General features: G+C 45.9%; 2 protein-coding genes across 5 annotated transcripts in view; one reads left to right on the forward strand and one right to left on the reverse strand.

The window, feature by feature from the left end:
• The window catches only part of TPX2 (TPX2, microtubule nucleation factor), a 62852-nt gene extending 55127 nt beyond the window's left edge, over positions 1-7725 (reverse strand). The window contains exons 1-2 of the mRNA XM_025398742.1: positions 7208-7725; positions 4783-4889 (exon numbers count right to left, since the gene is read on the reverse strand). The gene's annotated coding sequence lies outside the window, so the exon portion shown is untranslated. The remainder of the gene's footprint in view (positions 1-4782; positions 4890-7207) is intronic.
• A 14617-nt stretch (positions 7726-22342) lies between these two features.
• BCL2L1 (BCL2 like 1) overlaps positions 22343-22684 on the forward strand; it is a 61535-nt gene continuing 61193 nt past the window's right edge. For 2 of the 4 annotated variants that reach the window (XM_025398969.1, XM_025398968.1), the window contains exon 1: positions 22343-22607. The gene's annotated coding sequence lies outside the window, so the exon portion shown is untranslated. The remainder of the gene's footprint in view (positions 22608-22684) is intronic. The other 2 variants (XM_025398970.1, XM_025398972.1) reach the window with 1 other exon arrangement.

The following is a 22684-nucleotide window of genomic DNA, read 5'->3' on the forward strand; positions in this document are numbered from 1 at the left end:
TCTCTTCCCTCCAAGAACACACAGTTGAATGGGGGAATGCAAACGATTACAATATAGGGCTATCCTTGCTGCAAGAGGGCATAAACAGAGAGCACTCTGGAAGTGCAGAGAAGGACAACAGGATAGAAGAGGATCAGAGGTTTTCTGATGTAAGTAATACTAAAAAGACGCTGACAGACCTGCAGAGTTCTACAAGCTAAGAACGAACGTTGACTTTTTCTAGGGTAAGAGATAAATGGAAGGGGAAGACAAATACAAATTAGGAAGACTGCAGACAAAGCAATGTAACCTGTTCCCACATTCATCTGAAATTAACCTCCCATTGCCTCCCATCTTTCTTCACTCTCAAACCAAAAATAACTAGTCTTGACAAGCTCTATAAATCAAAAGGTGCAGGTTCAGACCGGGTGGGGGAAAGCTGCAAGAGCGTGCATTCTAAGCAGGGTAAAATAGTGGACTACCAGCTCCTAAGCAAAACAAAGACTTTGGTGTGACAGATGCTCTCAAACACCTTGCTATCCAGCCAGTGAGATATGACTTGCCTATTTCTATTAAAGAGAAAGTCATGAGTTAAACTGGTAATGTAATAGAATAAACAGAATAAGATAAGACTTCATTAGAAGTATAGTTAGTTAAGATGGTCCCATCCCAGGCAGTGCCATTTCTCCAGGGACATCCTCTCCTACTTTCACAAGGGATAAGAGATCCTATTACATTACCACAAGTAAAATAGAGTGGAGTTATTTTCATCTTACCCAGGAAGAAAACACATACATTTTTTTCTTGTATATAAGGGATTAGCAGCAGTCAGTAAATGGCAACATAATCCAGCATGCAATTTTTAACTGTTAATCAAAGTCACAAACTAAGTCTGAAGGAAGTTTAATGGACTTTGTGTTTCCACATTTATGTTTGCTAACTTCTATGTTGAAATTGGATCTGTTTACAGAAACAGATCTATGAAGCTTCCAAAATTGGGTCAATTTAAAATCCAATGACAATCCCTCACTGTCCAACACTCAGAAGTCAGCACAGGACACATGGACACTTGCTCTAATTCATCACTGTCCAGAAACTTCAAGCAAATATATTTCCTATCATTTCTCTCCCAAACTTGTATGTTTCATACTGCCCTTTTTTAAGGGTTACAAACTCAGTTTTGCTTTAATTTATCCACAGAACTCAACAAACCACCTATGACTAATAGGACCTAGATAGAAATCAGTGATGCTGTTTATTACTAGGACAAATAATGACACAGAGCTTTGTAAAATACTAAAAGGAGATCTTAGCAGAATCACAAAGTGATCTGATATTCCAATAGTATGAAGCTGAAAAAGTGTGTAATGGTTGACAGTGGGGCTGCAGATTACAATCCTAGTCAAATGGTAGTCATTTCATTTTATAGAGATTTATACCCTTCAAAAGGTATCTGGTTTGGGGAATACACACAAACACCCAAACCCAAGAACCTAATAAAAGTATTTATTAGATGGCTTATGCCTGTAATCCCAGCACTTTGGGAGGCCGAGGCAGGTGGATCACCTGAGGTCAGGAGTTCAAGATCAGCCTGGCCAACATGGCAAAACCCCATCTCTACTAAAAATACAAAAATTAGCCAGGTGTGGTGACACACCGGTAATCCTAGCTACTCGGGAGGCTGAGGCAGGAGAATCACTTGAACCAGGAAGGCAGAGGTTGCAGTAAGCTGAGATTGTGCCACTGTATTCCAGCCTGGTCGACAGAGTGAGACTGTCTCCAAAAAAAAAAAAAGTGTTTACCTATGGAGAATGAAGAAGAAAGTTACAAGGTTGGAAGAAGAGTTTAAACCATGAAGCTTTTTGTATTATTTTGATTTTTGCACCATGCAAATATATTACCTATTTTAAATTATACATTTGTGCCTATGTGAATATATACTGTTTCAGGTAAATCAGCATAATCTTCCTATAAGGCAATTTGGTGTTACATGTCAAAAGTTTTAAAAATGTTTTTTGTTTCTGTTTTTGTTTGTTTGTTTGTTTTTTGAGATGAGTCTCGTCGCTCTCTTGCCTAGGCTGCAGTAGTGCAATGGCGCGATCTCGGCTCACTGCAACCTCCACCTTCCAGGTTCAAGTGATTCTTCTGCCTCAGCCTCCCAAGTGGGATTACAGGTACTCACCATCATGCCTGGCTAATTTGTGTATTTTTACTAAAGACAGGGTTTCACCATGTTAGCCAGGCTGGTCTTGAATTCCTGACCTCAGGTGATCTGCCCGCCTCAGCCTCTGAAAGTGCTGGGATTACAGGCGTGAGCCACCATGCCCGGGCAAAAATACACATTCTTTTAGACCAGCAATTTCACTGGGTAAAATAATATAAAGAACCAAATAATGGAATACCATATAGCCATTAAAATTATGTTGCAGAGCCGGGTGCGGTGGCTCCCGCCTGTAATCGCAGCACTTTGGGAGGCCGAGGCAGGCAGATCACAAGGTGAGGAGATGGGAGACCATTCTGGCTAAAATGGTGAAACCCCATCTCTACCAAAAATACAAAAAATTAGCTGGGTGTGGTGGCGGGCACCTGTAATCTCAGCTACTCAGGAGGCTGAGGCAGGAGAATTGCTTAAACCCGGGAGGCAGAGGTTGCAGTGAGCCGGGATCGTGCCACTGCACTCCAGCCTGGGTGACAATGCGAGACTCCATCTCAAAAAAGAAAAAAAAAAAATTATGTTGCAGAAAAATTTGGCCAGGTATAGTGGCATGCACCTGTAGTTTCAGCAACTCGAGAGGCTGAGGCAGGAAGATCACCTGAGCCCAGGAGATGGAGGCTGTAGTGAGCTGTGATCACGCCACTGAAGTGCACACTCCAGCCTGGGTGACAAAGCAAGACCCTGTCTCAAAAAAAAAAAAAGAAAAGAGAAGAAAATTTATTAATGACACGGGAAAATATTCATAGCCTGATTATTAAGTCAAAAAACTTAGGGGCCCGGCGCAGTGGCTCAAGCCTGTAATCCCAGCACTTTGGAAGGCCAAGGCAGGTGGATCACGAGGTCAGGAGTTTGAGACCAGCCTGGCCAATATGGTGAAACCGTGTCTCTATCAAAAACACAAAAATAGCTGGGCAAGGTGGCGGGTGCCTGTAATCCCAGTTACTCGGGAGGCTGAAGCAGGAGAATTGCTTGAACCCGGGAGGCAGAGGTTGCCTTGAGCCAGACATCGCGCCACTGCACTCCAATCTGGGAGACAGAGTAAGACTCCGACTCAAAAAAAAGAGTTGAAAAAATTAACAAAAGATTTTAGTGTATGATTTTTTAAAAAAATTAAAGACAGTGGGCTCTCTGTATCTATGGTTTCCATGTCTGTGGATTCAATCAACTGCAGATCAAAAATATTTGGGGAAAAAAAAAAACTGCAAAGCCGGGCACGGTGGCTCACGCCTGTAATCCCAGCACTTTGGGAGGCAGAGGCGGGCGGATAACCTAAAGTCGGGGGTTGGAGACCAGCCTAACCAACCTGGAAACCCTATCTCTATTAAAAATACAAAATTAGCCGGGTGTGGTGGCACATGCCTGTAATCCCAGCTACTTGGGAGGCTGAGACTGGAGAGTCGCTTGAACCTGGGAGGTGGAGGTTGCGGTGAGCTAAGATCATGCCATTGCACTCCAGCCTGGGCAACAAGAGCGAAACTCCGTCTCAAAAAAAAAAAAAAAAACTGCATCTGTACTGCACATGTAGACTTTTTTTGGAGACAGGGTCTCGTTCTGCCACCCAGGCTGGAGTGCAGTGGCGCCCTCAGCTCACTGTAACCTCAAACTTCTTGGCTTAAGTGACCCTCCACCTCAGCCCCCCGAGTAGCTGGGACTACAAGTAGGTGCCACCATGCCTAGCTAAATTTTTTTATGTTTTTTTTTTTGTAGAGACAGGATGCCACTATGTTGCCCAGACTAGTCTCAAACTCCTGGCCTCAAGCAATCCTCCTACTTAAGCCTCCCAAAGTGGTGGGATTACAGGCCTGAGCCACTGTGCCTACCCTAGACATTTTTTCTTGTCATTATTCCCTAAACAATACAGTATAACAACTATTTACATAGTATTAACATTGTATTAGGTATTATAAGTAATCTAGAGATAATTTAAAGTATATGGGAGTATGTACATAAGCTATATGCAAATACTACACATCATTTTGTACCAGGGCTTGAGCATCTGACAATTTTGTTTTGTTTGTTTTGAGACAAGAGTCTTGCTCTGTTGCCCAGGCTGGGGTGCAGTGATGAGATCTTGGCTCACTGCAGCCTCTGCCTCCCAGGTTCAGGGGATTCTCCTGCCTCAGTCTCCCAAGTAGGTGAGATTACAGGCGCGCACCACCACACCCAGCTAATTTTTGTATTTTTAGTAGAGATAGGATTTTGCCATGTTGGCCAACCAGTCTCAAACTCTTGACCTCAGGTGATCCGCCCGCCTCAGCCTCCCAAAGTGTTGGGATTACAGGCATGAGCCACCATACCCAGCCGCGTATGAGAATTTTGATATCCTGGGAAGGTCCTAGAACCAATTCCCCATGGATATCAAGGGATGACTATATAGACACAGAAAAAAATTATTATAAAGAAATCTATCAAAATGCTAACCACGGTTTATCTGAGAGGTGGGATAGTGGGTGATTTTATTTTCTTTTTGCTTTTCGTAATAAATAAATTTCCTTCCAAAATATGTGTTACTTTATAAAATTAAAGTCATTTAAACACTTATGAAGTTGATATATTAATGTTCTTTCTTCCTATGGTCACTGCCTTACCTGTGGTTTAATCAGTCTATCAGGCCTACAGGCCTGACTGAAAGTTGCAATCTTCTCTTTCACCCCTTTTCTTAAATCTTGAAGTCTGGCAAATATGTATCAAGAACCTGGAAGAAGTAGAAAAGTGATGAAACAGGTTCCAAGTTCTCTGTAGTAAAAAAAGGGTTAACAGGCCAGGAGCAGTGGCTCACACCTATAATCCCAGCACTTTGGAAGGCCAAGGCAGGTGGATCACTTTAGGTCAGGAGTTCAAGACCAGCCTGGCCAACATGGTGAAACCCCATCTCTACTAAAAATACAAAAATTAGGCTGGGCGCGGTGGCTCACGCCTGTAATCCTAGCACTTTGGGAGGCCAAGGCAGGCAGATCACAAGGTCAGGAGATCAAGACCATCCTGGCTAACACAGTGAAACCCCGTCTCTACTAAACATACAAAAAAATTAGCCGGGTGTGGTGGCACGTGCCTGTAGTTCCAGCTACTTGAGAGGCTGAGGCAGGAGAATTGCTTGAACCTGGGAGACAGTGGTTGCAGTAAACCAAGACCACACCATCGCACTCCAGCCTAGGCAACAGAGTGAGACACCATCTCAAAAAAAACAAAAAACAAAAAACAAAAAACAAAAAACAAAAATTAGCCAGGTGTGGTGGCAGGTCCCTATAATCCCAACTATTCGAGAGGCTGAGGTAGGAAAATTGCTTAAACAGGGGAAGCAGAAGTTGCAGTGAGCTGAAATCTCAAAAAAAAAACTCTATATATAGTCAATTTTGCTTCCTAACTTTACTCATAGCAAAGAAAATTAAGTATGTCAAAGGGCATTTAACTCTCCCTCCTCTTTCTCCCAGGAATTCAAAGAGAATTAGGGAAGAGACCCAGAAAAAGCTGAAGGAAAATTAACCAACAGATGTAGACGAACTCTGAAAATCTCCTGGTACCTAAACAAGAAATGAAGGACTCTCTCACATAATCCTGGACAATCTTAACTGCAATAAATTAATTTTATCAAGGTTGAAATACACAGATTTAAGCATAAGGTTAGCCAAATAAACCCTATTCAGCTAATCTGAAAGTCTAAACAAAATTACCAACCTAGTTGAGTACAATCCAGTTTTTCATACCCGCAATTTTGTAGTCAATTCAGATAGTGCCTTCCTGCCTAGTCAATTCAACAGGTATTTAGTGGGTGATTCCTATGTACCAGAATTGTTTCAGTCCCTGTCTAACCAAACTCTTGCTTATCAAGAATTAGGCAAGGGTGGCTTTGTGAAGCACAGAAACACAAACTGGCTCTTGATCTCCCTCACCTCTAAATTGTCCGGACACTTAGAATACAAAACAGTAGAGCACTCAGATGGTGTCCTGTCTTGTTCTGATTCTCACTTGCCAATTTCAAACCATGTTTTTGTCCCCAAACACACCAAAAAACCTTTGAGTTCATCACACATCTGTATACCCATATCTCATGCCAATCTGAGCACGCAGTACCCTCAAAGGACAACTAAATGGCTGAGTTAGCTGAGAGCCACATAATTTTGATCCAAGAATGCCAGCTTAATACTGAACTGACTCATCCATCCAACCAGGGGGACGGACTTAAGTCTGACGTGGGGGTGGTGTAATACACTAAGGCCACAATACAAGAACATCCTTACTACAGCAGCAAATAGTCCTATTTTTGACAACATTTGATGAGTGAGAGAAATTCAAAGAGAGGCCATAGGATGTCAAGAAAAGGTAAGGGTGAACCAGGGAGTAAACCAAGAGCTGGTCTTAAAGCAAAATCTAGGAGTCAAAAATCCTTTTCTATCCTAAGTAGGCCTGATTTGGGGAAGTCCATGTTACTGAACTACCAGAAAATTATATGTGGAAAACAAGACGTTATATGTCAAGAAAATAGGGGGTAAACCAATTCTACAATATTATAACCTGGTTTGGTTTTCCTTCCCCCCTCCAATCTATAAATGTTGAGAAAGGAAATGAGAAAGGGAATAATATCTGGTGATTCCATACAAAAAGAGAGAGCTGGACAAATATGGATAACATATAATGAATTTTAAATCCCAAATAGAAGACAACTCCAAATGGACTTAAACTCTCCCTCAATTATGTTCTCACACCATCTAATCATCTTTCTGTTTTAGATAACAGTTTTGAAATGTCCTTATTTGTGACTACCTCTGTTTTCCTCCATCAAACGCCACACTTCCTGAGGGCAGGGCTACTGTATCACCCATTTCTCGAAATTTATCTAGATTCTGGCCCACAGTTTCCTCCTCCTTCCTCCTTCCTCCGTTTCCGTCAAGAGGGACCAAGAATAGCACCAACTACATTGGCTTGGCGAGGAAATTAAATGAGAACGGGCACGCAGGGTACTTAGTTCAGTCAATGTTTATAACCTGTTAGCATGGTAATAATAATTATCGTTACCTTTAATAGACGATAGCCTCCCGCAACTCCTTTTCCCCCCAGTTTCCCGGACGGACTTCAGAGCAAAATCCTGTCGCCAAGAGAAGGGTGGCCCGAAGCCCCCGCTCGCACCCTGCCCCGCCTAGGCGGCGACCGAGCACCGCAACCGCCTCAGAAGCCAGGCCTACCCGCGCGAACTGCGCTAGGAGCTGGAAGGTGAACTTCAGCCATTCCAAACTCCGGGAGGAGGGAGACCCGCGCCCCAGCTGCTCCCTCTTTTCTTCCCACGGCTCACCTAGCCTCTCAGTTCTGACGACGAAGCGCCAGCCAACCCGCCGCGGGACTCATTCAGTATCGTTGAAATTTTGAACCCAGGCAGCCTAGTCGAATGCACCAATCAGAGCTCCAGGAAAGCAATTCCAGGCTCCCGATTGGCCCTACAGAGCGCAGCAATACCGGAAGTCAGAAGGCGGTACCAGCGAACAACGAGGCAGGGAGTTCCCGGGAAGTGTAGTCTCCTGCGCCTGCGTGAGTCCACTGGAACAGCCCTTAGGAGTAAATTACTACGAAGACCGGAGTGCTCTGCTCCAAACTCTTTGGGAAAGGTGGTACCAACTGAAGAGGTGGAAAGTCGACTTAGATCACAGAATGGCGCGCATCCTGGACATCCCCAGGCTTTCAGGGAAGAAAACTTTATTTTTAAAAATTATTCTCGTTATGGTTGTGCATTATTCCTTGAAGGTTCAGAGGAGTTCACTCGTCTTAACGTGGAGTCTCCTGCATGCAACATAGACTTGTCCTTCCCAACCGTGCATGTGTCTTCTCAAACCTTTTACCCAGGCCCTGCCCTGATCTTGTTCGTTGGGTGCTTTATCCGGTTTTATTCCCAACTGCATTCCGGCTTTATGATCCCCATGTGGTAAAAAGAAAACAAAGGCTCGGAGACGTTGAACAAACATGTCCAAAATCATGTAATAGATGGAGAAGACGGGATTCGAATGAAGAAGGTCTGTTCTTTTTATACATCACCGATAATTAATTAGAAGCCAGGCTTCGTGGCCCTCACCTGTAATCCCAGCTACTCAGGAGGCTAAAGCAGAAGGATCCCTTGAGACCAAGAGTTCCAGAACAGCGTAGATATCATAACGAGACCACCCCCACCATCTTAATTTTTTTTAATCAATTAGAAAATAGAAGCAACAAGCACAACAAAACAACCCCCTTCATAATACCAGAAAAAGCTAAAGATTCAAAACTTTAGCCCTAGGCTGGGCGCGGTGGCTCACGCATGTAATCCCAGCACTTTGGGAGGCCGAGATAGGCAGATCATTTGAGGCGACGAGTTCAAGACCAGCCTGGCCAAAATGTTGAAACCCCCATCTCAGGCCGGGCGCGGTGGCTCCCACCCTGTCTCTACTAAAAATAGAAAATTATTCTGGCGTGGTGGCAGGCACCTGTATTCCCAGCTACTTCGGAGTCTGAGGCAGGAGAATCACTTGAACCGGGGAGGTGGAGGTTGTGGTGAGCCAGGATCGCACCATTGCACTCCAGCCTGGGCAACAAGAGTGAAACTCCATCTCAAAAATAAATAAATAAATAAATAGAGGTATTTTTAAGTATGGTATTGTCATAGAAGTTAAAAGTGGGGGAAATCAGTAGAAGAGTTTAAGAGTCCAGAAACACACTCAGCCAGTTACAGTGGCTCATGCCTGTAATCTTAGCACTTTGGAAAGCAGAAGCAGGAAGACTGCTTCAGCCAGGAGTTTGAAATCAGCCCGGACAACATGGCAAGATACAAAAAAAACCTTAAAATTAGCCAGGTGTAGTGGCACGTACCTGTAGTCCCAGCTACTCGAGAGGCTGAGGTATGAGGATCACTTGAGCTTGGTAGGTCAAGGCTGCAGCGAGCCATGATTCTCCAGCCTGGGCAACAGAGCTGGATCCTATCTCTAAAAATAAAAACAAAATCCAGAACTCACGTATATCACGTATATCAGAATCTAGTAGGCCAGGCGCAGTGGCACACCTGTAATCCCAGCACTTTGGGAGGCTGGGCGGGGGCGAGTAGCTGGGACTACAGGCGCCCGCCACCTCACCCGGCTAGTTTTTTGTATTTGTTAGTAGAGACGGGGTTTCACCATGTTAGCCAGGATGGTCTTGATCTCCTGATGGTCTCGATCTCCTGACTTCGTGATCTGCCCGTCTCAGCCTCCCGAAGTGCTGGGATTACAGGCTTGAGCCACCGTGCCCGGCCTTTTTTTTTTTTTTTTTGGAGACAAAATTTCGCTCTTTCACCCAGGCTGGAGTGCAATGGCGTGATCTGGGCTCACTAAACCTCCCCCTCCCTGGATCAAGTGATTCTCCTGCCTCAGCCTCCTGAGTAGCTGGGATTACAGGCACTCACCACGAAGCCCAGCTAATTTTTTAATTTTTAGTAGAGACGGGGTTTCACACCATGTTGGCCAGGCTGGTTTGGAACTCCTGACCACAGGTGATTCACCTGCCTCAGCCTCCTAAAATGCAGGGATCACAGGTGTGAGCCACTGCCCTCGACCTATTAACAACTCTTAAAATGTCAAACAAGTATGCCTTGTGATGTAGGACTTCCATTTCTAGGTTTCATTCCAAGAGATAAGACTCATCCAGTCACACAAAGGCCCAGTTGCTGCAGCGTTTATTGAGCACCTGCTATGTGCCAAGTCACCATATACTAAGTGTGGCGATACAGCAGTAAAAAGATGAAATTCCTGTCCTCGTGGAACTGTCGTTCTAGGGGAGAAGACAGATGCTAGATGAGCGAAATAAGTAAATGATCTAGTGTATTAGCAGGTGATAAATGCAAAACTGTTTGCTCACGAGGCCCTGAAGTGTGGATGGCAATACAAGGAGAAAGGCAGGAGCTGGATAGACAGTGGGGCAAAGGGAGGGCAGGAGTCTGCCTGGGCTGTGACTGTCCCACTTTCAGCACCCACATCACCCAACAACCAGGCATGTGCCTGCCAACCATGGAGTAGACAGGCTCGGGTCAAGATCGGGGTGAAGGTAGTTTGCCTTATATTAGGAAGGAAGAGGCATCAGAACTGTTGTTGTCTGGGGACTACTAGGCAGAAGGTAACTGACCAAATGAATAAACGAATGAATGAGGCAATGCAAGGAGGCCAGGATGTGTGCAAGAGCTTCCCAGTTCCTTCCAAATGAACAGGAGGTAAACCTGGTCCAACAGTTTCCTCTCCTGTCATTTTATCTGCTCATGTTAGGCTGAGCTTCAAGTTCTTGTTCTCTGTGAATGGCAGACTATGTGGTCTGAATCACTGAAGCAGAATTTCAGAGCTGGAAGGACAGACACATCTGGTCCACTCTGTCCACAATTTCAATTATCACCGAGGAAAGGGGACAAGAGTGGAAACAGGGAAATCAATTAGTAGCTCATTGCAGTGTAGTTGTGAGAAATTGGAAACCACCTAAATTTTCACAAATAGGGGAATATTTCAACCAACTGCCTACAGAATGGAATACTAAGCAGCAGTTTAAAAAAGTTCCATGGATCTGGACTCACAGGAGGGGATCTTTAAGATACATTTTTGAGTTAAAAAAAAAAAAAAGAATAGCATGACTGGGCACGGTGACTCATGCCTGTAATCCCAGAACTTTGGGAGGCCAAGGCAGGTGGAACACCTGAGGTCAAGAGTTCGGGACCAGCCTGGCCAACATGTTGAAACCCCATCTCTACTAAAAATACAAAATTAGCCAGGCATGGTGGTGGGCGCCTATAATCCCGCCACTCAGGAGGCTGAGGCAGGAGAATCACTTCAACCCAGGAGGTGGAGGTTGCAGTGAGCTGAGATCGTGCCACTGCACTCCAGCCTGGACAATAAGACTGAAATTCCGTCTCAAAAAAAATGAATTGCTGATTGACATAAATTCATTATGACATCATTATGTTTTTAAAATACTCAAAATAATGTTCCACTTTTCCCATGGGTGTGTATAAGTAACCATTAGTACTTACCACATGCCAACCACTATTAGAAGTATTTTACATGTATTAACTCATATATCCTAACAATAACCCTATGAGATAGTTAATGTTACCACACCCATTTTATAGATTGTAGAAATTGAGGCTTAGAAAGATTAGACAATTTCTCTGAGATCATACAGCTTTTGTGTGACAAAATCAGGATTTGAGGCCAGGAAGGCCTACTCCAGAGACCAACCGCCAACCATTGCCCTGGACTGCCTCTCCTACGTGGATATATATAGGCAGAGAAAGTTATGGAAGAATTCATAACAAACTAACAAGAATGGGAAATTCAGAGGGGAGAAGTCAAACTGGACTTACACAGAGAAAGGATAGATAACTTGAGTCTTTAATTAAAAAAAAAAAGGCTGGGCGCGGTGGCTCAAGCCTGTAATCCCAGCACCTTGAGAGGCCGAGACGGGCGGATCACGAGGTCAGGAGATGGAGACCATCTTGGCTAACACGGTGAAACCCCGTCTCTACTAAAAAATACAAAAAAACTAGCTGGGCGAGGTGGCGGGCGCCTGTATTCCCAGCTACTCGGGAGGCTGAGGCAGGAGAATGGCGTGAACCCGGGAGGCAGAGCTTGCAGTGAGCTGAGATCCGGCCACTGCACTCCAGCCTGGGCGACAGAGCGAGACTCCGCCTCAAAAAAAAAAAAAAAAAAAAAAAGGAATGTTAGCCAGGCGCAGTGGCTCACACTTGTAATCCCAGCACTTTAGGAGGCCAAGGTGGGTGGATCACCTGAGGTCAGGAGTTTGAGACCAGCTGGGTGGTGGCGGGAGCCTGTAATTCCAGCTACTCGGGAGGCTGAGGCAGGAGAATTGCTTGAATCCAGGAGGCAGAGGTTGCGGTGAGCCGAGATTGCACAATTGCACTCCAGCCTGGGCAACAAGAGCGAAACTCCATCTCAAAATAATAATAATAATACATAAATAAATAAACTCAAATCTGGCCGGGCGCGGTGGCTCAAGCCTGTAATCCCAGCACTTTGGGAGGCCGAGACGGGTGGATCACGAGGTCAGGAGATCGAGACCATCCTGGCTAACATGGTGAAACCCCGTCTCTACTAAAAAAATACAAAAAACTAGCCGGGCGAGGTGGCGGGTGCCTGTAGTCCCAGCTACTCGGGAGGCTGAGGCAGGAGAATGGCGTGAACCCGGGAGGCGGAGCTTGCAGTGAGCTGAGATCCGGCCACTGCACTCCAGCCCGGGCGACAGAGCCAGACTCCCTCTCAAAAAAAAAAATAAATAAATAAATAAATAAACTCAAATCAACCAAATACTACACAGCAACATTCTTTTTACTTACTTATTTTATTTATTTATTTATTTTTGAGATGGAGTCTCGCTCTGTCCCCCAGGCTGGAGTGCAATGGCGTGATCTCGGCTCACTGAACCTTACCCTCCCGGGTTCAAGCAATTCTCCTGCCTCAGCCTCCTGAGTATCTGGGATTACAGGTATGTGCCACCATGCTCGGCCACATTTTTGTATTTTTAGTAGACACGGGTTTTCACCGTGTTAGCCAGGAAGTCACGATGGTCTCGATCTCCTGACCTCATGATCTGCCCACCTTGGCCTCCCAAAGTGTTGGATTATAGGTGTGAGACACCGTGCCGGGCCATTTTTTTTTTCTTTTTTCTTTCTTTTTTTTTTTCCGAGATGGAGTTTCACTCTTGTTGCCCAGGCTGGAGTGCAATGGCGCCATCTCGGTTCACTGCAACCTTCGCCTCCCAGGTTCAAGTGATTCTCCTGCCTCAGCCTCCCGAGTAGCTGGGATTACAGGCATGCACCACCACGCCCAGCTAATTTTCTATTTTTAGTAGAGATGGGGTTTCTCCATGTTGGTAAGGCTGGTCTTGAACTCCCAACCTCAGGTCATCTGCCTGCCTTGGCCTCCCAAAATGCTGGGATTACAGGTGTGAGCCACTGCACCTGGCCTATTTTTTTTTTTTTTTTTGTAACAGTAAAACTGCAAAGGAGAGAGGAGGAGGAGCCAGTGAGGTAGAAAGTTATTTAAGCTCTTCAAACTGTTTTGAAAAAGTGAGAGATCAACTGGGTGTGGTGGCACATGCCTGCAGTCCTACCTACTCTGGATGCTGAGACGAGAGGATTGCTTGAACACAGGAGGTTGAGCCTGCAGTGTGCTGTGATCATGCTACCTCACTCCAGCTTGGGTGAGAGAATGAGATCCTGTCTTGAAAAATAATAAATAATGAGAGAGAAAGAAAGAACCAGCCTCCACTGCTGCCCCTAACCAATCTGATCCTCCACTCTGTGTCTCTTAGTCCCTCCACCATCTAACTAGTGGTCACTAGGCCGGAAATCTGGACCTGCCTTCCAGCTCAATGGAGGCCTCCTACTTCATTGGCTCTGGGTGATGACTTAACTTCCAGACACCTCCAAGCGAGGTGACTTCAATCACCCAAAGACACTCCTCTGGAGAAGGCTGCAGGTATAAATCATTGATGACAGCTGTCAAAAGGATCCCCAGGATCGCTTGGACTCAGGAGGTCAAGGCGGCAGTGAGCTGTGATTACACTGCTGCACTCTAGCCTGGGCAACAGTAATACCCTGTCTCGGAAAATAAACGAACAAAAAAAGGTTCCCCAGAAAAGTCAGCACTGTGGCACTGGTTTTTTTGTTTGTTTGTTTGTTTTTCGTTTTTTCTTCCAATCTTCCATCCAACCAAGTGTTGGGGCTCAGAAAATGATACTCTAAAATATGGTGCTTTGGCATGCTGGGTGCTTTGAACAAAGGAGATTGAAAGGCCTCAGAAATAAGCCTCAGAAACAAGGTCTCTCTCTGACCTTCTTTTTTTTTTTTTTTTGAGCTTCTTTTTTTTTTTTTTTTGAGACGGAGTCTCGCTGTGTCGCCCAGGCTGGAGTGCAGTGGCCAGATCTCAGCTCATTGCAAGCTCCGCCTCCCGGGTTTTTACGCCATTCTCCTGCCTCAGCCTCCCGAGTAGCTGGGACTACAGGCGCCGGCCACCTCGCCCGGCTAGTTTTTTTTGTATTTTTTAGTAGAGACGGGGTTTCACCGTGTTAGCCAGGATGGTCTCGAACTCCTGACCTCGTGATCCGCCCGTCTCGGCCTCCCAAAGTGCTGGGATTACAGGCTTGAGCCACCGCGCCCGGCCGTCTCTCTCTGACCTTCTGTTCCCTGTCCCCATCATTCCCTTCCAAAGAGCAGGAGGGAGCCATTGCTGAAGTTCTTTCCCTTATATGACTGAGGGAAGTTCTTCCAATTGTGCTAAACGCAATTGTCTTTTTTTTTTTTTTTTTTTTTTGAGACGGAGTCTCGCTCTGTCGCCCAGGCTGGAGTGCAGTGGCCGGATCTCAGCTCACTGCAAGCTCTGCCTCCCGGGTTCACGCCATTCTCCTGCCTCAGCCTCCCGAGTAGCTGGGACTACAGGTGCCCGCCACCTCGCCCAGCTAGTTTTTTGTATTTTTTTTAGTAGAGACGGGGTTTCACCGTGTTAGCCAGGATGGTCTCGATCTCCTGACCTCGTGATCCGCCCGTCTCGGCCTCCCAAAGTGCTGGGATTACAGGCTTGAGCCACCGCGCCCGGCCAACGCAATTGTCTTAAACTCTCTTTCTAGGAATCTCATCAAACAACCAGGGAAGATTAGTCATCAGAAAGGAGATTAAAAGTAACCACCACATCCAGACAGGCTATTGCCTGTTCTTCCAGAGACTATTCCAAAACAACTTTTTTTTTTTTTTTTTGAGATGGAGTCTCGCTCTGTCGCCCAGGCTGGAGTGCAGTGGCGCGATCTCGGCACATGTAAGATTGGTGGTAGCAGTCTGAGACCAGCCTACGCAACATAGTGAGGCCCCGTCTCTATAAAAAATAAAAATTTCAAAAAAATAAAAAAAAAAAAAGCTAGGTGTGGTACACACCTGCAGTCCCAGCAATTCAGGATGCTGAAGTGGGAGGATTGTTTGAGCCTGGGAGTTTGAGGCAGCAGTGAACTATGATTGTGCCACCATACTCTAGCCTGGGCAACAGACGGAGACCCTATCTCAATTAAAAAAAAAAAAAAAAAAAAAGTGATTCAAAGACGTTTGAATGCAAATACAGATACCTCATATATCTATAGCTATGCACACACACATTTATATATATATATGTCTACGTGTGTTCATATGTTGTTCAAATTTTTCATTTAAAAAGTAATGTTTTCTTTTCTTTTTTTTTTTTGAGACAGAGTCTCGTCTGTCACCCAGGCTAGAGTGCACAATCTTGGCTCACAGCAACCTCCGCCTCCCAGGTTCAAGTGATTCTCTTGCCTCAGCCTCCTGAGTAGCTGTGATTACAAGCAACCACTAGCACACCCAGCTAATTTTTTGTATTTTTAGTAGAGACAGGGTTTCACGGTATTGGCCAGACTGGTTTTGAACTCCTGACCTCAAGTGATCTGCCCACCTTGACCTTCCAAAGTGCTAGGATTACAAGCATGAGCCAACGCACCAGGCCAAAAGTAATGCTTTCTTATTTTAATATTTGGAAAATACAAGGAGGGTAAGGGATTAAAAATCACCCATTGATTACAATGTATACTTTTTAAGTGATGGGAACATTAAAAGTCCAGACTTCACCAACTGTATAATTCATCTACTATGTAACCCAAAACCACTTGTAGCCCTAAAGCTATTAAAGTTTTTTAAAATTGTATATATGAAAAAATACTGAAAATACAGAATAAAGAACAATAACTATAATCTAGCCTTTAGTGGCACTATCTCTACTATTAGCATTTTAGTATATTTCCTTTTGTCTTTTAAACATTGATTTTGTTAATAGAGTAGATACAAATATATATATGCAATGTATGAAAGGTATAAAGAATAATGAAGCAAAAAAATGTCTCTGTACCTATGTATAATTCAACAAGAAAACCATTTTCGTTAACCTTTTTTTTTATACTTTTTTTGTTTGTTTGTTTCTTTTTTTTTGAGACAGAGTCTTGCACTGTTGCCCGGGCTGGAGTGCAATGGCTCATTCTTGGCTCACTGCAACCTCCACCTCCTGGATTCAAGCGATTCTCCTGCCTCAGCTTCCCGAGTAGCTGAGATTACAGGCACCCGCCACCATGCCCAGCTAATTTTTTTGTATTTTTAGTAGAGACAGGGGTTTCACTATGTTGGCCAGGCTGGTCTCGATTTCTTGACCTTGTGATCTGCCCGCCTTGGCCTCCCAAAGTGCTGGGATTACAGGCATGAGCCACCACACCCGGCCTTGTTCCTTTTTATTTAAATTGTTTACTACTATTCTGTTTCAGACATAGATCATTATTTTTGAAGCTTCCAATTTCATCTTGTTCCCTAGGTCAATCCAGTACCCTCTCCTGTTAATGTCCAATAGCTATAATGACTTTTTTTTGAGAGAGAGAGAGGCTCTCTCTGTTGCCCAGGCTGGAGGGCAGTGGCAGGATCTCAGCCCCCTGCAACCTCTACCTCCTGGATTCAAGCAATTCTCGTGCTTCTGCCTCCAGAGTATCTGGGACTTCAGGTGCACGCCACCACACCCAGCATATTTTTAGTAGAAATGGCATTTTGCCATGTTGGCCAGACTGCTCTCAAACTCCTGATGTCAAGTGATTTGCCCGCCTTGGCCTCCCAAAGTGCCGGGATTACAGCATGAGCCACTGTGCCCAGCCTATCATGACTTTTGTGTTTGTCATTCTCTTATCACATAGACATATAAGGTGTGTATATATACATATAACTTGTATATATACAAGTTATCTACTATTGGAGAACAAATTACCCCCAAACTTAGCAGCTTAAAATTACAATAATTTATTATTTCATACAATTTCTGAGTATCTGAGGAATACAATTCTGAGGAATTCAGCTTAATGGAGTGGTTCTGGTTCAGGGTCTCTAATAAGATTATCATCACCTGAAGGCTTTACTGGGCCAGGAGGACCCTCACATGACTATCGACCTCTCCATAGGGCTGCTCCCAACATGGCAGCTGACTTCCCCCAGAGTGAGAGAGAGACCACAAACACAAAGACAGAAGCTACAATCTTTTTTTTGTTTGTTTGTTTTTTGATTTGTACTCTCCCTCTGTCGCCCAGGCTGGAGTGCAGTGGCGGGATCTCGGCTCACTGCAAGCTCTGCCTCCCAGGTTCACGCCATTCTCCTGCCTCAGCCTCCCGAGTAGCTCGGACTACAGGCGCCCGCCACCACGCCCAGCTAATTTTTTTTTTGTATTTTTAGTAGAGATGGGGTTACACCGTGTTAGCCAGGATGGTCTGGATCTCCTGACCTCATGATCCACCTGCCTCGGCCTCCCCAAGTGCTGGGATTACAGACGTGAGCCACCACGCCCGGCTGAAGCCACAATCTTTTGTAACCAAGTCTTGAAAGTGACATAGCCCCAGCTTGGGCAATATGGCAAAACACCGTCTCTACAAAAAATACAAAAATTAGCCAGGTGTGGTGGCACACACCTGTGGTCCCAGCTACTAGGGAGGCTGAGTGGGGGAGGATTGCTTGGGCCAAGGAGGTCAAGGCTGCAGTGAGCCGTGACTGTGCCCCTGCGCCACAGCCTTGGCAACAGCAAGACCCTGTCAAGAAAAGAAAGAAGGCCGGGCGCGGTGGCTCAAGCCTGTAATCCCAGCACTTTGGGAGGCCGAGACGGGCAGATCACGAGGTCAGGAGATCGAGACCATCCTGGCTAACACGGTGAAACCCCGTCTCTACTAAAAAATACAAAAAAACTAGCCGGGCGAGGTGGTGGGCGCCTGTAGTCCCAGCTACTCGGGAGGCTGAGGCAGGAGAATGGCGTAAACCTGGGAGGCAGAGCTTGCAGTGAGCTGAGATCCGGCCACTGCACTCCAGCCTGGGCGACAGAGCGAGACTCCGTCTCAAAAAAAAAAAAAAAAAAAAAAAAGAAAGAAAGAGAGAAAAGAAGGGAGGGAAAGAAACATTCCATTGCTGCAATTTGTCATTAGTCACACAGAACAACTGTGGTTCAGTGTAGGAGGAAAACACACAAGGGCGTGAATACGAAGAGGCAGGGATATTCAGGTGCCATCTTGGAGGAAGCTAGATACTACAAACTCTAAATTGTATAGTTTTGCTTATTTCTAAACTGCGTATAAGTAGATTCTTCCTACATTATTCTTTCTTTTGCAATTTTTCCCATTCAATATGTTTCTGAAATTCTTTTTTTTTTTTTTTTTTGAGAGGGTGTCTCACTCTGTCGCTGGAGTACAATGGTATGATCACATCTCACCGTAGCCTCGACCTCTCAGGCTTAAGCGATTCTCCTGCCTCAATCTACTGAGTTGCTAGGGACTACAGGTGTTATGCCACCAGGCCTGGCTAATAGTTTTTGTTTGTTTGTTTGTTTTGTTTTGTAGAGAAGAGGTCTCACTATGTTGCCCAGGCTGGTATTGAACTCCTGGCTTGAGCTCAAGCATCTTTCTGCCTCAGACTCCCAAAGTGGTGGGATTACAAGTGTGAGCCACCATGGCTGGTCTGTTTCTGAGATTCTTTTTTTTTTTTTTTTGAGACAGATTCTCGTTGTGTTGCCCAGACTGGAGTGTGGTGGCGTGCTCTTGGCTCACTGCAACCTCTGTCTCCTGGGTTCAAGTGATTCTCCTGCCTCAGCCTCCTGAGTAGCTAGGATTACAGGCACCTGCCACCATACCTGGCTAATTTTTGCATTTTTAGTAGAGACGAAGTTTCACCATGTTGGCCAGGCTGGTCTTGAACCCCTGATCTCGTAATCCACCTGCCTTGGCCTCCCAAAGGGGTGGTACTACAGAGGTGAGCCACTGTGCCCGGCCAAAGTTGGCATGCTTTTAAATAGTGTTATATAGTTAAAAATAGGCCGGGCACGGTGGCTCACGCCTGTAATCCCAGCACTTTGGGAGGCCGAGGCGGGCAGATCACGAGGTCAGGAGATTGAGACCATCCTGGCGAACACAGTGAAACCCCATCTCTACTAAAAATACAAAAAAAGAAATAGCCGGGCGTGGTGATGGGCGCCTGTAGTCCCAGCTTCTCGCGAGGCTGAGGCAGGAGAATGGCGTGAACCTGGGAGGCGGTGGAGCTTGCAGTGAGCTGAGATCATCGCGCCACTGTACTCCAGCCTGGGCGACAGAGTGAGACTCCGTCTCAAAAAAATAAAATAAAATAAAATAATAGCTGGGTGTGGTAGCTCATGCCTGTAATTCCAGCACTTTGAAAGGCCGAGGCGGGCGGATCACAAAGTCAGGAGTTTGAGACCAGCCTGACCAACATGGTGAGGCAGGAGAATCACTTGAACCCGGGAGGCAGAGGTTGCAGTAAGCTGAGATTGTGCCACTGCACTCCAGCCTGGGCGATAGAGCGAGACTCCATATCAAAAAAAAAAAAAAAAAAAGAAAAGAAGAGGGAGGCTGAGGCCAGAGAATTGCTTCAACCCAGGAGGCAGAGGTTGCAGTGAGCCAAGATCATGCCACTGCACTCCAGCCTGGGCAACAGAGTTAGACTCTGTCTCAAAAAAAAAAAAGAAAGAAGGCCGGGCGCGGTGGCTCAAGCCTGTAATCCCAGCACTTTGGGAGGCCGAGACGGGTGGATCACGAGGTCAGAAGATCGAGACCATCCTGGCGAACACGGTGAAACCCCGTCTCTACTAAAAAATACAAAAAACTAGCCGGGCGAGATGGCGGGTGCCTGTAGTCCCAGTTACTTGGGAGGCTGAGGCAGGAGAATGGCGTAAACCCGGGAGGCGGAGCTTGCAGTGAGCTGAGATCCGGCCACTGCACTCCAGCCCGGGCGACAGAGCGAGACTCCGTCTCAAAAAAAAAAAAAAAGAAAGAAAAAGAGAAAAGAAAAAAAATACAAAGTTATGCGTAGACAATACAGAGAAATATAAAAAAGAAAACTTACTTTCTTTAGATTTAAATGTAACTTACTTTCTTTAAATTAGAATCCAGTCAAAGATCATTTGAGAGCCACTTTCAAGACTTGCAAAATTCCTTTTCCAAAATACTGTATCCATCTTTCCAAAATATAAATTTCTTCATATTCTTTCTGGTTTAAAAAAGCTTTGCTGGCTCCTCTGGTGCTATTTGATGTACTGCTCGCATGGATACACATTTATATTCCATCTCCTCTCTACCACTCCCCTCAGTCATCCCAATTTATTTCCAGGACACCATGGGCTCTCATGCTGGGTTGCCAGGCCTTCGCTCAAGCAATATCTTCTGCTTAAAATACTCCTACATCCTTTCTCTCACAAGCAAAATTCGATTCTTCTTTTGAGGGCCGGTTCAGTAAAGCCCCTATCTGTGGACAGTTTATCTGCCCTCTGCTAGGCTCCCAAAGCACACTGAGGCTTCCATAATGATACTTTTCATATTGAAATAATTGTGACACCACAGGTCCAAAAATGTAAATCAGACCAGGTGCGGTCGCTCACACCTGTAATCCCAGCACTTTGGGAGGCCGAGGTGGGTGGATCACGAGGTCAGGAGTTCGAGACCAGCCTGACCAACTGGTGAAACCCTGTCTCTACTAAAAATACAAAAATTAGCCAGGTGTGGTGGCAGGTGCCTGTAATCCCAGCTACTCAGGAGGCTGAGGCAGGAGAATCACTTGAACCCTGGAGGCAGAGGCTGCAGTGAGCTGAGATTGCACCACTGCACTCCAGCTTGGGCGACAGAGCGAGACTCTGTCTCAAAAAATAATAATAATAATAAATCAGGGCTAAGTGTGGCTAATGCCTGTAATCCCAGCACTTTGGGAGGCTGACACAGACGGATCACTTGAGCCCAGGGGTTTGAGACCAACCTGGGCAACATGGGGAAACTCCATTCTCTACAGAAAATAAAAAAATTAGCTGGGCGTGGAAGTGCGAGCCTGTATTCACAACTACTGGGGAGGCTGAGGTGGGAGGATCACCTGGGATGGGGAGGTCAAGGCTGCTGTGAGCTGAGATCACACCATTGCACTGCAGGCTGAGTGACAGACAGACCCTGTCTCAAAAAAAAAAAAAAAAAGGCCAGGCACGGTGGCTCAGGCCTATAATCCCAGCACTTTGGGAGGCTGAGGCAGGCAGATCGCCTGAGGTCAGCAGTTTGAGACCAGCCTGACCAAAATGGTGAAACCCTGTCTCTACTAAAAATACAAAAATTAGCTGGGCGTGGTGGTGTGCACCTGTAGTCCCAGATACTAGGGAGGCTGAGGCAGGACAATCACTTGAACCTGGGGGGCAGAGTTTACAGTCAGCCAAGATAGCACCACTGCACTCCAGCCTGGGCAACAGAGCAAGACTCTGTCTCAAACAACAACGACAACAACAAATGAGGAAAAAGTTCAACAGAAAGACCACCTGGAAAGGGGGTAAACAATATGAAGAGAATTCACCAACACAAGATCCACCCTCCAAAGAAAGACTAAAAAATATGACAAATTGCTCAACTTCATTCATAATAAAAAAAGAAATATGAAAGTGCCTTCGGTTTTTACCCATCTAATTGGCAAAGATAAAACATTTGATAACACACTGTGTGGTTCAGGATGTAAGGAAATTGGCTAGGCGCGGTGGCTCACGCCTGTGATTCTCCTGTAAACGATTCTCCTGCCTCAGCCTCCCGAGTAGCTGGGATTACAAGCATGCGCCACCAGGCCCAGCTAATTTTTTGTATTTTTAGTAGAGACGGGGTTTCACCATGTTGGGCAGGCTGGTTTTGAATTCCTGACCTCAAGTAATCCGCCCGCCTCGGCCTCCCAAAGTGCTGGGATTACAGGCGTGAGTCACCACGCCCGGCCTGTCCTATGGACTTTACAATTAATAACTTTTTAAATCATCACAATAGCTCAACGAGAGAGGTTGGTACTATTACCCATTTTACAATTGAGGACATTGAAGCGCAGAGCAGTTGAGAAACTTGCCTAACTGGCAGAATTAGAATCCAGACAAAGTGCTTAACCACAAGGCGATGCTTCTTCTATATATAAACTGACGGACGGATGAAATAGGCTGATTGACTGATGACTGACTGACTGACTGAATTAATGAATACATGGAAATGTGATTATAAATGTTGATTTTTTGCGCCTTCCGATTCCCCGGATCTACCGCGAGGGGGCGATCTCTCCCCGGTCCTGATGCCAGTCACTCAAGGCGCGCACTCCCTTTGCGTCTCGGGCTCGCGCGCGTTGCCGCAGCACCGGAAGTGACTGAGCCTGCAAGTTCCCCCGTCTCTTCAGGGGAAACTGAGGCCGACTTGTTCGGGAGAGACGGCGCGAGCAGTCAGCCAGGTAGGCCGGCAGCCAGGTAGGCCGGCCCGGGTCCGCGGCGCGGAACTCGGCCGCGAAGAGCTCTTGCGTCTGGAAGCTACCGGGCCGATGAAGGGGGATGTGGCCCCCCACGGCTCGCGGGGCTCACAGGTGAGAGCACCGCCTCCCCTGTGCCTGACAGCCGCTGCGCCCAATAGGAGCCTTCGCCGTCCCGCTTCCGTGCCGGC

Source organism: Theropithecus gelada, chromosome 10 (assembly GCF_003255815.1).
Source record: "Theropithecus gelada isolate Dixy chromosome 10, Tgel_1.0, whole genome shotgun sequence".
Taxonomy (NCBI): Eukaryota; Metazoa; Chordata; class Mammalia; order Primates; family Cercopithecidae; genus Theropithecus; species Theropithecus gelada.